We start from the raw sequence: 13977 nt of genomic DNA, 5'->3' as shown, positions 1-13977 counted from the left end.
ACAATTGTTATATTACAAATGTTATATAACATTTTTTATATTACAAATAACCTTTGGATGGATTCAACTTTTACTACATACAATGTCTAATTCATGGTATATTGCTCTGTCCCAGCTCCTGCCAACCTAGCAGTTCAAAAGCATACCAGCATGAGTAGATAAATACCGTACATATCGCTGTGGCAGGAAGGTAAACGCCAGAAGCAGTTTAGTCATGCTGGCCACATGACCCAGAAAGCTGTCTGTGGACAAATACCAGCTCCCTTGGCCTGAAGCGCGATGAGTGCCACACCCCATAGTTGCCTTTGACTGGACTTAACCATCCATGGGCGGAATCACACAAAGAAGACACAGCCCAAGTGCCCAGAGACAGTAGTGGCATAAGGTAAAGGTAAAGGGACCCCTGACCGTTAGGTCCAGTCGTGAACGACTCTGGGGTTGCGGCACTCATATCACTTGATTGGCCGAGGGAGCCAGCGTACAGCTTCCAGGTCATGTGGCCAGCATGACTAAGCCGCTTCTGGCAAACCAGAGCAGCGCATGGAAACGCCGTTTACCTTCCCACCGGAGTGGTACCAGAGTCCCATCATCAGGTAACTGGCAGCAGGTGTGACTGGTGAGCACCTGTTCTGCTTTAAGCAACCGACTCTGCAATGCAGATGTGAAGTGAGGCTTCAGCAGCACCCTGGACAGTTCCATAGAGATCTCAGTTTGGAGACTCCACAAAAGCAGAGTTCAGATGCGACTCAATGATAGCTAGCCATCCTCAGTCTGAGCCTTGAACAGGAGCTGAGCTCTAGCTCAGAAGCCAGCTCCACCTTCCGTGAGAGGAGTCTCTCCATTTAAAAGGGCCCAGCTTCAAGCAAGCCATGTTTATCAGTCATGTCTGTTGTCGGCTGTATCCTGCTGAAATCACTCATCTAACAGAAATGCACATACATATACAGATAGGTGCACCATGGAAATAAGTGAAAATGGCCCTCCCCTCATAACATGGCATTATTTACTATCAGTTACTGAGAAGGCCTTCTTGAAGAAGAGTGAGCACTTACTTTTTTAAAAAAGAAATTTAATTATGCTTTTCAGGTTTATGTATTTCACTGATTTGACAATCATTTTAACATTTCAAAAATTGTCTTCCTTCCGCCTCTTTCTGCGATTCCTTAAATTTATTTTTAATAACTTCTGCATATCCAAATTAACTTAATTTGCTCATTTATTCATCGGCTTTAAATATATACTCTTATAAAACTGCAAGTTATTACAATACTCCTGCCAATGTTCTTATCTGTTTACAGTTTATCTGTAAATATTCAACAAACCATTTCCATTTTTTATATATATAAAAAAAGTTATCTTGATTCCTTATTCTTCCAGTAAGTTTTGCCATTTCTGCATATTCCACAAGTTTTTGTATCCATTCTTCCTTTGCTGGGACTTCTTTCCATTTTGGGGTGAGTAACATTCTTGGCGCTGTAGTAGCATACATGAATAAGATTCTATACAGTTTAGGTAGTTCTGTCCCTATAATTCCCAAAAGAAAAGCTTCTGGGGTTTTTTTTACAAGCGTTATTCTAAACATCCTTTTCAATTCATTATATATCATTTCCCAGTAAGCTTCAACCTTACTACAAGATCACCAAATATGATAAAAAGAACCTTCTTTCTCTTTACATTTCCAACACTTATTTTATTTAGATTTATACATTTTTTCATTTTCATATCATTTTCTCTTAGACCATAGCATGCTGTAAATTTTATATCCATATTTCACAATTGTTCCCATGCTTCCATGTCTATATTATGACCAATATCTATTGCCCAATGTATCATTGAGGATTTTACTTGCTCATCCTTTGTCTCCCATTCCAATAATATTATATACATTTTAGACAGCACTTTTACATTACATTCCAACAGGTCTCTCTCCAGTTGCGATATTTGTTCCCCAAACCCTCATATCCTATCTTTCTTAAATACTTCATTCAAATGATGATATTGTATCCATGTTGTTAATTTCCCTGATAATTCCTTAAATTCTTTTAATTTATACTCTCCTCCCTCTTGTTTTAATAAATTTCTGTAAGTTGTCCACCCTTCTATCATATTCTTTTTCTTTACCGCTATAGTTCCAATGGTGAGAGCTAAAGTGGTGTTTTTACCTCTAATAAATTCTTGTATTTATCCCATACATTGTACATCCCCCCCCAATTATATGATTTGTAAATCCTTTATGAACTTTCACATTTTCATACCATAAATAAGCGTGCCAACCAAAAATAGTAATGACCTTCTAAGTCTAGAATATGTGAATTCTCTGATGTCATCCATTCCTTCAACCAACAGACAGGATGCCTCATAGTATATCCGGCAGGGGAAAACCTCTTTTATGTTCCTTTCTTGCTTAACTCCTCCTTCGTATTGGCTAATTTTGAGAAAACAAGAAAATAATAATAATAATCCACTCTGGGGATGTTTTGTGATCGCACCAACAATATTGTTCTTTTGATTTCTAATAATTTACTTCAATACTCAATACATGTAGAACATGCTATATCAATTATTGTTGAGGTTTATTCTTAACATTTTGAAATACATGTTGAGGGGAAAACCCCTAATGAAATAAGCTTCATCTAAGATAAGTAAACGGCATTTCCGAGCTCTGCTCTGGTTCGCCAGAAGCGGCTTAGTCATGCTGGCCACATGATCCGGAAGCTGTCTGCAGACAAACGCCGGCTCCCTCAGCCTATAGAGCAAGATAAGCACACAACCCCAGAGTGGTCCGCGACTGGACCTAACGGTCAGGGGTATCTTTACCTTTACCTTTTAAGATAAGTACAGAGTTCTGTAATATGGAACACAGAAGGGTAGAAATTGCATTCTTGGAAACTGAAGGGCTAAGAGGTTAAGAGCTAAAGTTAGTGTGTAAAATATGAACTTTTCTTTTACTAGTTTAATATGTGTGCATGTAGCTAATTGATATGTATTTACAGTCTCTTCATGCCATTAATAATACTTGCCTTGAGATAATTTTCAGTTGCACCATGTCAAGCAGACATCGGAGACTCCCTTGCATGTGAACAAAAGCTCCATTGTTCTTCCAGTTCTGAAGTAAATGATAAAAATTATAAACTAATTTGCATAACAGGAGATTAGAAAATTATCCTTTTATCCTTCTTAATATATTTGCCCTTCCTAATTATAAAGATACAAATCTTTTCAGAATAGCTTCACACAAAAATATTCTTGGATAAAAATTGCATGTTAAGCTCGATTTTGGAAGGTTATTTGCATAATAAGACAAAAGAGATAAATTGCTTCCGTTTAATAATAGCCAATTTTACACTGCCGTTCCATACATGGCTGCTCAGAATAAAGTTCCACTGAGTTTAATGGGCTTACTCTCAAGTTAAGTAGTTATGGGATGGCTGCCCAAACTGGACTCTTTGGGAGCAGAACTTTCTCCCTGAACTTTACAACTATAAGTTCCTTTGCAAAACTACTAGTCAGCATGGAGAAACACTTGTGACAGGCCTGTGTCTGCCATGAATTAGCAACCAGTTGTTTCTGTTACATGGAGACACCCCCCCCCCGGCTTCCCCACTCTCTCCATAGCTTAGTGTTGAATCTCCTGTCAGGATGACTTTCCTGACTGGAACAGAAGGATTAAGCTACTGGGCTCAGGCAGTTGGCTTAGAGTTCCAAAAAGAGACGCTGCCTTTCAAGATTCACAGGCGATTGCACAGAGCACTATCTCTTTGGGTGTGTTTTTATGTGGGTGAGTGAGTGGGCCTGAGGCATGAGACATTTTGGTTAGTCTAATAAAGGTTATGCCTGCCCAACTCTGGATTCACATACTATGTGACAAAGCATTGGCTGCCATTCAAAATGGTCCATGAACCAAACTTGGGACAGGATCTAGGTTATTCCTCTATGGTTTGTTTCTTGGCTGATCTCCTGAACTGGGACACAAGAAGCTGTCTCATTTTAAATTGTTATTAATGTTGTATTTTAAATTGTTGTAAGCCACCCCAGGATGTTAGGATGAAGAGTGGGTTGTTGTTGTTGTTAATGAGTTATAGATCACTGGTCCTTCTAGCTCAGCTCTGTTTACACACTGACTGGAGGTGGTTCTCCAGGATTTCAGACGGATCTCTGCCAGTCATGCAGAGGTGACAAGGATTGCACCTGGAATCTTTTGCACACAAAGTTTCTGCTCCTCCATTAAACTAGTACCCCACCCTCAGTGAACTTTGGTGGTTCAGTTTGGAAGCTGCCAAGCAGGAAACAAATTAACTTCTAGTGATTGCATGCACGTGTATTGTCCTAATGGATCACAACAGATAACTGTCTATTTAGCATGATGTTGTTATTTACATAATAGTCTAACTTGATTAGATTTATTAGACTTTCATATTGCTTTTTACTAAAAACAAGTCTCAAATTTATTTACATTACATATAATCAACACAAACATGACAAAACATGTTATTTGACCTCTGAGCCATCCAAAGAATTCAGGACAAAAAATAAAGTACTTCTTCACACAACTCTGCAAAATGTGATGAGTCACATGACTACCACCTTGGACGGCTTTACTAGGGGATTAGACAAACAAACTCATGGATGATAGGATTGTGGGCAGATCCACACCACACACTTAAAGCACACCCAACATGCATTTAAAGCAAATGACTACTCCAAAAGAATCCTTTGAACTGTAGTTTGTTAATGGTACTATAGGTTGTAGCACTGGGAGGGGAAAACTACCATTCCCAGTATTCTTTGGGAGAAGTCATGAGCTTTAAATGCATGATGTAGATCTGCCCACTGTGGGCAGATTGAACCTCCTTCACATGCCACATACCTCTGAATGTCATTGTAGGAAACAAGCAAACAGTTCACCAGCTCATGAGTTTGACTGGCCAAAATACTTGGTTCAATCAGTCTTTGGAAGCCATGCCTACACAGGGGAAAGGGTATAAATTTGAGAAACGAATGAATAATCCTTGGAGGTTTTTAAGCAGAGGTTGGATTGCCATCTATCATGTATGATCTAATTGAGATTCCTGCATTGCAAGGGTTAGATGAGAGGACTCTTGGGGTCCTTTCCAAGTCTACAATTCTATGATTCTGTGGATTCTATAACATAGTTACATCACACACTTTTGCAATTCGGTATCTATCAAGTAGTCATTTTAATAAATATGGTACACATGGTAATAAATGCCTCAATATGTACAGAAAGGATAAAAATGAAACTCCTAGAGCACACAATTCATAAAATAGCAGAGTTTATACGACAGACAGCTATTGCTGTTGTGCCAGGAAAACTGCTGCATAAATATCAAGAGAAAGTATTGCATTTAGAAATAAATCTTCTTCATATTCAGATTTCAAGATGTGCTTTAAATGGCTAATGCAAGAATAATTTCCTGCTGTCTAATATCAATCCAGATACAAACTTATGTTGCCCCTCCACTTTGACAAATGGTATAATCCCTCCCCCCCTCCCGTTTTTACTTCAGTGAACAAAATTAATCTTATGCATCTTAGTGCAAGGATGGTATGTAGAGATACAACATGTGTTTAGGAGGTAAACCTATGGCAAGATCTGTGAATATCAGCAGTTTAGGATGCAGGGTGTTTTGTTTTTTTGTTGTTGTTGTTTTGCTAATTCAAGGCTAGTGTAAATCTAAAAGTGGGAGCATTCGGGTGGCGGAGGGACCAGACAGAGGGGATTAAGGTTGTACAGTATTGGAAACTCAGTCTGCTTGGTCACATGACCTGGCAACCCTGCAAAGAGCACTTTTTAAAAGGCTTGCTTTCCTTCTATCAGGGATATGTATAACTTTATGCTGGCTTAACTCACACTGGCATGTGTGGTTTTTTTATATTAATATTTTATTGAAAAGTTTTCAATTATAACTTCCGGGTTAGCGCCAACGACTAATGGCGGATTCCCTCTGAGCTCCGGAGGGATCGGCTCCGCGGGATCGGGTCTTACCGCTGCGGCGAAGCGGGGACCCTCAAAAAATCACAGGCGGGTGAAGCCTGTGAGCGTGGGGACTCGGCGGGCACCATTTGCGCCCCCCCAAGCCGCGAAGGAGCCTTTTTAAAGGCTCCGGAACGGGACGGGGTGAGCGGCGCGGTGCTGAGAGTCGATTGCTTCTCCCGCGGAGTGAAGCCGCACAGCCGTTTGTCAGAGAGCGCTGACTTCTTCTTGTGAACAATTGGACTCTAAAGGAACAACCCGTGAGTAGTATGGAAATTGGAACTTTAAAGAAAATTTATTAAATTCGGCACGATCGAGTAAGGTCTAAACAGGAAGTCCGCCTTCCCTCTCTGTAAACAACTTAAAGCAAAGGACCTGTTAACTAAGGTCGAGGAGAATTTTTCTTCTTTTTTCTTGCAAAAGACCTTAATTTCACGGTTTGGCATTATAAGAATTTTATTGGAAGCAGGGGAACCTGCAGAAAAAGAACTAAATTTGGGAGCTGAAGCGCCACCCCCCGGACCCGGGAGTGTTTTGCGAGAGCTTGGTGATGAGGCAAAGAAGATCTTGACAGCTGTCAAGCTAGCTGTCAAGACGCAAAAAGAGGACTTTGTTTCTGTTGCTTCTGCTGGTTACATTTTGTTACAATCTGCTCCTGAAAAAGGAAGGGCTGATACAAACTAACTGGACTTTTGGATTTGTGCTGAAAGGAACATCAAGGAAATAGAACTCCCCTAGAGGGGGCTTTGGGACATTACAAAGAATGGCTGGTGGAGGAAAAATACAGGCTGAACTGAACAGAGCATTTGTTCTCTTGGGAAAGTTGCAAGGTCAAATTGATGTTTTGGCTACAAATGCTACAACTTTGGATTTAACAGTGAATATTTTCATTGAATTTGATAAGGACAAGGATCTGACGCAGGAAGCCTACTCAACTGGACAAATAGAGAAATTTGAGAGCTTTGAGAATTTGGAGAAGGAGATATATGTTGTCCCTGAAGAAAAGGAAGGGGGAGCCGTAATTTTGCAGATGTTAAAGGAGAACGGTAATTTGAGGCCTGACATGATGGCAACAAAGGAAAACAAAAACCTGATGTGGAAAGTCCGGCCTGAATTGGAGAGTGAAAAGTGGAGAGATCTCCTTATGTGGAGATCTGAAGACCTAAGGATTACAAATTTGATTAAGGTGGAAGATGGAGCTTTGGGGACATTTGGATTTGAAAGGAGTATGAAACAAGATCTGGAATACCCCATAGGCTTAGTCCTTAAGTATGAAGGCCTGGATGGAAGAAAAGTGGATCCTGTTGGGCCGGAGCTTCCCCGAGATTTGGTTTTTAATATTAAGGACTATCAAAAAGACCGGCAGAGAGGAAGTGAGAGAGAATTAAGAGCCTCGGTCTTAAGATCTCCAGGCTGATTGTATATTGAGACTGATGGACACATGTTGGGGACTGAAACCGGGAAGGGGGCATGGGTGGAATAGAAATTGGGAACTCAAAGGGTATATAATTATAATTTGTTTTTCTTTTTGTCCTGTTATCTGTATGAAAATTGGGAAATTCGTGGAAGGGAATTTTGGTCGACCTTAGAGAAATGGTTTAAGAATAAGTATTGAAGTATAAGTTTGGATGAGAGTTAAGATTGGATAAAGTAAAAGTGGTTTTTAAAATAAATTAAATTAAATGAAAACAAGGTTGGAAGGATATATAGGGAAAAAGATTAGATATAGAAGATTAAGCAAAAATGAATCGAGGAAATGAATGAAAGAGAGAAAGTAAAATAATAACATATTAAAAGAAACTATTAAGTTAAAAAATAAGGTTGAAAGGATTTGCTGAAATAAAAATCTGAATTTGAATACAGAAATGGGAGGTGTGGGGAGGTCAAGAAAATAAGTAAAAGGGAAGTGGTTATGTAAAGGATTTAAATTGCTTTTTTCTTTTTTCTTTTTTAATGATTGCATTTTTTCTTTGTATTTTTCTGTTTTTGTGTTGTATTGCGTATTTTTTTTGTTTTTTGTTTTTCTCATGTTTTCTTTGTAATCTTTAAAAAATCTGAATAAATATTATTTTTTAAAAAAGAAAAGTTTTCAATTATAAAGAAATAAAGTGATACAAAGAAGAAGAAAAGAAAAATGCACAGAAATGTGTAGAGAAAGAAATATGAACATACATGAAAAATACCCTAACCCATACATTCTTTTGTAAGTTTGATATTATTATCCTAATACACATGTAAATATTACTACACTGAGAGCCCTCTCAAGCCACTGAAGGAAGCTCTGTGGCCCATCAGCCGCACACCTTGGCTTTTGGACAGAGACTTCCAACTGCACCCCTCTAATGGGGTACCCTGTTATTGCACTGTTTTGGGGCGGGTGGGTGATGCGCTGCTTCAATCCTTCTCCTGAGGTTAGATGAAAAGTATTCCACCCAATGCCTTATCTGCCAAAGTTGTGACTATGGCTATGGGGAAGGCAAAACCTTCAAAGGGGGCCAATCAGTTTGCAGGCAATTTTTCCCCTGGCTCCATATTTGGCAACCATTACGCAATGCCCGAGGGAAGAAAAAGTTGGCATACAAAATCCACAGCATTACTGAATAGGGCGAGAGGGAGGGGTGTTCTTTGGCTGACTGCAGTCCCCAGGGTTGGGCACAGCTGGCTTTTATAGGCTGGGGGTGGGCCCATCTGGTCTGCTCCCAAGCCCTGCCCACCCAGCGAGGCCGGATTGGCCAGAATTCAAATATCAGGTGGTGGCAAAGTCTGCCAACCCAATTGGCTGGCCAGGGAATTTCCACAAATGCCAGCCGCTGAGCCAACATTGCTCCCTGGGGTGGGCAGAGCCTGCCAAGATGGGGCCGCCCACCTCGAGACTGGGTAAGCAGCCATTCTAACTTCTCTATTCCATTTCCCCACAACAGTTAGCATTCTGTGGCCACGAAGCACACGCAGTTGCTTTTGAACACTGGCATTCCCCCAGGCTTGCTGATATTTACCTCTTGTGAGGGTTACCTAATCAATGGAACCAAAACTGGAATTAGAGGGAATGATGATTAGTGACCAGGAAATAAAGAGCTACATGACTAATTCCACACATGCAAGAGAACTTTGGACCCAATCCCCAGGCAAGCAGCCAGTGTGGTGTAGTGGTTAAGAGCGGTGGACTTATAATCTGGTGAACCGGGTTCGCGTCTCCGCTCCTCCACCTGCAGCTGCTGGGTGACCTTGGGCCAGTCACACTTCTTTGAAGTCTCTCAGCCCCACTCACCTCACAGAGTGTTTGTTGTGGGGGAGGAAGGGAAAGGAGAATGTTAGCTGCTTTGAGACTCCTTAGGGGAGTGATAAAGCAGGATATCAAATCCAAACTCCTCCTCCTCCTCCTCCTCCTCCTCTTCTTCTTCTTCTTCTTCTTCTCCTCCTCCTCCTCCTCCTCCTCCTCTTTCTCCCCACTTCATCCTCCCATTGCTTGCTTTGGAAATGGAAAAAGAAAACAGTTTGCAAAATGTCTTAGGTCAAATGCCACAAGGTACTTGGGCATGCCTAAAGCACCCTTTGGATCCTGGCCAGGGTTCTCATACATAAGCTGTGGCAAATTATGCCTACTTTCATCTTTAAATATTTTCTAATAGTTTATCAATGCACTCAAATGCCCAAATTCTTCAGTTTCTTCAACAGCAAGTACTCTTGACTTTTGTTAACAAGGCTGACAGAAAGTCATTCCATTTGATACCGTGGTACTTTGGTTCTCAAACTTAATCCGTTCCGGAAGTCTGTTCCAAAACCAAAGCGTTCCAAAACCAAGGTGCACTTTCCCATAGAAAGTAATGCAAAATGGATTAATCCATTCAAGACTTTAAAAAACGCCTGAAACAGCAATTTAACATGAATTTTACTATCTAACAAAACCATTGATCCATAAAATGAAAGCAATAATCAAAGTTCTGTACTATAAAATAAATAAGACAGTATTGTAGATAATAAAAATAAAAATTAAAAAATTTTCTTACCTGCGCTGATGATAGTCATTGTTTGGATGAGTGGCTTTTATCCATTTCCGCATTTACACAATCAGACAATCATAAAATGAAAAACAAGCCACAGTCATGAAAATGAAAAAGCCACACAAACAAAAACGCAAAAAAAGCAAAAACAAAAGTACCAAATATCACCTCAGAAGACTGCAATCAGAAACAGAAGGTTTTAATTACGACGGGGGAGTCTCAAATGAGCAGCGCAAGGGCAGAAGCGGGAGGAAAAGAGGCTTTAATTACGATGGTGGGGGGGACTCAACTGAGCGGTGCAACAGTGAAATAGAAGCTCAGGAGCACGTTCGGCTTCCAGGGCAAAGTTCGAAAACCAGAACACCTACTTCCGGGTTTGCAGCATTCGGATTCCGAGTTGTTCGGGAACTAAGCTGTTCGAAAACCGAGGTACCACTGTAAATTATTGCAATAGGTTCCCCCATGAAGAAATGGAAGCCTTTGGATGAAAGGTGGTCTGAAAATCACTGGAATGAATGAATGAATGAATAGTCTAGTGTTTGTGACATCACGCATGTAAGGGGGTTATGTTCCAAAGCCAAAATTGTGCCTAGTCAAAACACATTGGGTTCAATGGTGGGTGGAATTGCCAAAGTCTTTTTTCCCAGATGTCCGTCTCCTTTCCACTTTTTTTTTTTTGTCAAACACTTACAAGCTGAATGTGCACAAGTTAAAAGTTGCAAGTTATCTGTATAGGTCTTTAAAGGTCAAAACCCGTAGTCATATCTCAGAAGTCAAACGGAATTCATTCTAGAAGTCCATTAGACTTCCAAAACGTTCGGAAACCAAGGCGCAGCTTCTGATTGGCTGCAGTAAGCTCCTGCAGCCAATCGCAAGTGGCAGAACCCACATCGGACATTCATGTTCCAAAGAACATACACAAACCAGAACACTCACTTCTGGGTTTGCAGCGTTCGGGAGCCAAAACGTTCAACAGGTATGACTGTACTTTGAATTGGGCTAGGAAACAAATTTGCAGCAGATGTAGTTGGGTCAGAGCCCGCGTTCTATGTTCACACCTTCTAATTTCACTTAACAATCTAGCAGCCACACTCTGCACTAGCTGTAGCTTGTGAACCATCTTCAAAGGAAGCCACAGATTAAATACATTGCAATAGTATAACTGGGCGGTCACCAGAAAAGGTCAGTTGGAGTTTAGAGTTTATGAGCTGAAAGGGAAGAAGAGGCGGAATATTCTGTACTGGAAGGTAAAACTTTTGAAACCTGTGCAAAATGGGCTAAGATGTATCAGAGGAAATCATGTGAGATGGAGATGGTTTGGAAGTGGGATAGAAATAATGTTGATTTAAAAGCATATTTAATGTTTGTTGCTACTGAGTATATATTTTTTTCATACCAGAGTTGTGGATGCCTTGAGACGAAAGACATAGGAGAATAATGGTCAAAGACAGACCTAAATAAATAAATAAATAAATAAATAAATAAGGTCAATGAGAATGCCCAACCCTATGCTGCTTTCAACCTGCTATAGCAATATTTCTTTATGCTCTTTAATCTTGGAGTTATTTCATTAATAAAATAAATTTTATTTTATTTTTTAAAGAAAAGAATGGGTCTCCTGTTTCAGTTTGGAATAGACATTAGGCATGGTTTGAAAAGCAAGTTCTGGTACAAAAGTGTCAGTAATGCCCCCATCAATATGTGGAAGTGCAGGAGCAGTTGGTCTAAAAATAAGATGCCTTTAAATGTGCAAACTATCCGCCAGATTGTAAAGATGCTAATGTAAGACCAACCTCTTGCAATATTGTGTTTACGTTGCAGTGCCATTTGCTGTTTAGTAGAGACATTGATAATGCCCATGTTCCATCTGTTAGAAAATGTAAAGGCAAACATTTAACAAACGCAGGGTGCAGCTTCCTGGCAAATTAAGCTGAATACAACCCAAACATAAAGCAAGATTTACAACTTCACTCTCGCTTTCACCTGCCCCTTTTTAACTTTATTTTACTTTTTAACTTTAATTTTTCCAGAGTTTTGAGTAAATACATAAATAAAACACAGTTTTATGTTTAAATTACTGCCTTGTAAGAATGAAATATACATATGTACACACAAACAATATAAGCAATAAAACTGAAAATAAAACAATATTGCAGCTGTGAATCACAGCAATGTGCTACTGAGTTTTTCTGTAACTGGTTGTAATGCATGCTTTTGTAATGTGCGCAAATATGAAAAGTAAACAAGGACTGTATAGTAATGAGCATCACAACAAAGCAAATCAGTTTTAAGACACTGTTTGTTCTGGATGGAATCAGAGGAATTCAAACATCAAGTGGAGCCAATTCCAACCTACCAAGCCTGCTGGCTCCCTTTCAGGGACTTGGTTATTATTAAAGGTCGGTTTAACTCAGCAAAAGGCAGCTTCATATGGTATGTCTTGGCCTCTGCCACCCAGGCCTTCTGGCAACGTGAGATTAAAGAGTAAGGATGACAGAGTTAGGTTTTTACGCCCCTTTCTAGATATCTGCCAGCAATACAATATCCTTGAAGAGTTGTGGCCACCAGAACTGTATGCAGTATTCAAGTGTTGGTGAAACATAGCCTTGTGTAAGCTTTATTTTCAACCCCTTTTCTCATTATTGCTAACACAGAATTATCCCTTTTCACAGCTGCCATCTTAATTGTGCTATCCACTACAGCCCCAAACTTTTGTTCCTGGTCACTCATCACCAGTTCAGAGCCCACTAGTGTATATGTGTGTATTTTGTCCCAATGTGCATTACTTTACACTAGAATACATTGAACCAGATTTCCCATTTTAATGCTCATTCACCCAGTTTGGAGAGATCCCTGAGAGTTCATCACGTTCTTTTTTAGTTTTAACTGCCCTGAGCAATCTGGTGTCATAATCAGCAAGCTTGGCCACTTCACTGCTCACCCCTAACTTCAGATTGTGAACAAGTTTAAAAGCGGAACTGAGGAGTGGCCATAATTCAGAGACAGTGTGGGGCCAGGTGGCTTGACTGAAGAAAATGCAGTTTCATAGGGTATGTATTGGCATCTGCCAAATCCTCACTGCCAAAATTGATGAATAGGGAAAACACTTTGAAATGGACTTGTGAAGTTTCTAGAAAGGCTGCTTTTTCTTCTTTTTTTATTTTGATGGTGGAGCTGGGAAGTACAGGTTGGGGTTCAAGAATGGCAAACAACACATAACCAGTAATTATATCTCACACAAATTTGATGCAGTAGCATCAATAAATGGTGGATTTTTTAAAGGATCTGCTCTGATTACAATACAGAAGACCCAGTTATTAACTCTTAGACTGTATCTCCTCACGGTAGCAGGGGTAGGACAGCCTACCAAGAGAGCCTGTTTCAAACAGAGCGGGCAAACCTTTATTCCTCCAACCTCCAAAAAGATTATGAGGGGAAATGAAGAGCAAAGCAAGAAACCAAAACCAAAAGAGTCTCTGCTTTGAGGGTAAAGCTGCTCACTTTAGAGAGGCAAAATCATCCACAGAAGCTAGCACAAAGAGTCAGCAACAGAGTAGTTTCAGCAAGTGGTTTAAATTAATTACCGGTAGTTGGATGTTAAGGGATGTGGGTGGCACTGTGGGTTAAACCACAGAGCCTAGGACTTGCCGATCAGAAGGTTGGCGGTTCGAATCCCCACAACGGGGTGAGCTCCTGTTGCTTGGTCCCAGCTCCTGCCCACCTAGCAGTTTGAAAGCACATCAAAGTGCAAGTAGATAAATAGGTACCGCTCCGGCAGGATGGTAAACGTCGTTTCCGTGCGTTGCTCTGGTTCGCCAGAAGTGGCTTAGTCATGCTGGCCACATGACCCAGCCCGGAAGCTGTACCAATAAAGCGAGATGAGCGCCGCAACCCAAGTCGTCCACGACTGGACCTAATGGTCAGGGGTCCCTTTACCTTAGTTGGATGTTGATGTGTCTCCCTGCTCCCTCTAAGCAGCAG

The 13977-nt window shown here is 40.5% G+C and overlaps 1 long non-coding RNA gene across 2 annotated transcripts; it reads right to left on the bottom strand.

The window, feature by feature from the left end:
* Positions 1 to 1155: 1155 nt before the first annotated feature.
* LOC307214385 lies at positions 1156 to 13641 on the bottom strand. 2 transcript variants are annotated; one of them, XR_013838017.1, is made up of 3 exons: positions 13581 to 13641; positions 3021 to 3106; positions 1156 to 2425 (listed from the first exon to the last, which is right to left on the bottom strand). It is a non-coding gene; the product is annotated as an uncharacterized lncRNA (long non-coding RNA). The 2 variants fall into 2 exon arrangements; XR_013838018.1 differs by lacking the exon at positions 13581 to 13641 and adding an exon at positions 10003 to 11228.
* Positions 13642 to 13977: the final 336 nt, after the last annotated feature.

This window comes from Podarcis cretensis, assembly GCF_951804945.1.
Source record: "Podarcis cretensis genome assembly, chromosome: 4".
Lineage (NCBI taxonomy): Eukaryota > Metazoa > Chordata > Lepidosauria > Squamata > Lacertidae > Podarcis > Podarcis cretensis.
Note: the sequence above shows the minus strand (reverse complement) of the source record. Positions and strands in the feature narration are given on the sequence as shown.